Source organism: Schistocerca piceifrons, chromosome 1 (genome assembly GCF_021461385.2).
Source record: "Schistocerca piceifrons isolate TAMUIC-IGC-003096 chromosome 1, iqSchPice1.1, whole genome shotgun sequence".
Lineage (NCBI taxonomy): Eukaryota > Metazoa > Arthropoda > Insecta > Orthoptera > Acrididae > Schistocerca > Schistocerca piceifrons.
In genome coordinates this window covers 820,661,406-820,663,180 of record NC_060138.1, presented here as the reverse complement: position 1 = coordinate 820,663,180, position 1,775 = coordinate 820,661,406, and positions in this window count along the sequence as shown.

Genomic DNA, 1,775 nt, shown 5'->3' with positions numbered 1-1,775 from the left:
TGCTGTGGTATATGAAAAAAACACGAAAAAGCTTTGTAAATTTCTGGGTGCCAGTGTAGCAGCGCTCAAAAATCACTACACACGATGTTCGTAATCACACATTTAATGCTCATCATAGCGCAGCTTGAGATCTTGTCCTGTGCTGCGGGACGGGGCGGGGGTTACGCATCATGTGGGGCGGTGGTGTGGCTCGCTTGACGCTCTGCTGGCGATTGCGGCTTCTACTAAGGCTGCCAAGTGCACTGCCGACCGTTGCAATTCCTGATGGGCTCTGGAAGAACTATAACGAGGCGCTCAGCACAGTGCTCAATGCGACTGCCGTGTGAGACGGCACGTGGAGGAGTCTTGTTATGTCACAGGAGTGACGTCATCCATTCTGCAAGTCTAAACACAAGTACTCACTCAGCGTCAAGTGTGTAGGTGGATGAGACCAAACAGAAGCTGTCACCAGTCTAGAACAAAGGCATGCTTTCACAACACCTTTGTGTGTGTGTGTGTGTGTGTGTGTGTGTGTGTGTGTGTGTGTGTGTGGCCAGCGGTATTTTCACAGTCAAAGTCCTTCCTGATAAGTATCTAATAGCCCCGTCGTCAAAATTTTCACTAGCAGCCTTCAATAATACAGCTATTTCTAGCGCATTTTGCCATTAAAGCTGACGCTGCACGCTCGTAGTTTGTGTTTTCAGCTGCTGTGTTGATGACAAGGTTTGGTGGGTACCATAAACTTCTTCCTTTCGGACATTGATGGTCCCGAAAACAGTTAAAATAATTTTCAGTAGATTTCAGTACATTAAATGAAAAAACAAGTTTTCTGTTGCTAGTCACTGTTTATTTACCACCTCGGCGAATTTAAAAGATTTCAACCTCCATCAAACAGTGATTGGTAAAAATAAACTTGTTGTTTCATTTAATGTCAATAACAGTCATGGTAATGCCTAACCTAAAATATTCGTATTTAAAGATATCAGTACATAAATTTTATTAATTTTCATCATTAACATTATTTTATTCTTCAATCACTAAGGACCCAAATACTGTCCCTCTCCCCCCCAATAACTATTATGAGGGGCACTGCCTGTTGCTTGGCAAAGGCCGACGGGAACATATTCTAATTGGTAACTTGATGACTGTTCGTCATTTTAACACAGGTGAGTCCCGTTTTCGGCTGTTGCTCCACATTATATGGGGTCGGACCCCATCTCTTTTTCATTTGAGTTACTGTTTCAGGGATCAGTTTCTGATCCCTAATTCTATTTTTTCGTGTTTTAGACATGACATTTCCCACTGATGACGGTTTTTATCAGTTGAAGAGAGCTGAGAATTTTGCCTACTCACGCCAGTTCTTACTCTGTGGTGTTCTGTACCTATTTCCTATACAATATAGCACAGCATTTGTAAGTAACCTTCATTTGGTACGAAATTACGAATCTTACATATTAAATACGTGTAGGTCCTTTCTTTATGTGGCCTATGTGATCGACACTTAGTTTGCTAACTAGATGCATAATGTTTTCTTCCATGTTTAAGTCTATTCATTCACTACTTTAAGATATCACAGATAACTTCAATTCCCCATTATCAAAGTATTAATCTAAAAAAATTATGTACAGATATGCACCAGATAAAGCAATTTAAAAGTTGGGAAACCGATTGTGTGGGTCTCGTCTCGAATTACAAGGGTGAGTAACTAACTATTGTCACCAAGAATAACTGCCATAGTATAATAGGAGCTGAATAGTTTGTGGGAAAAAAGTTGCATGGGACAATATGGGCCATAA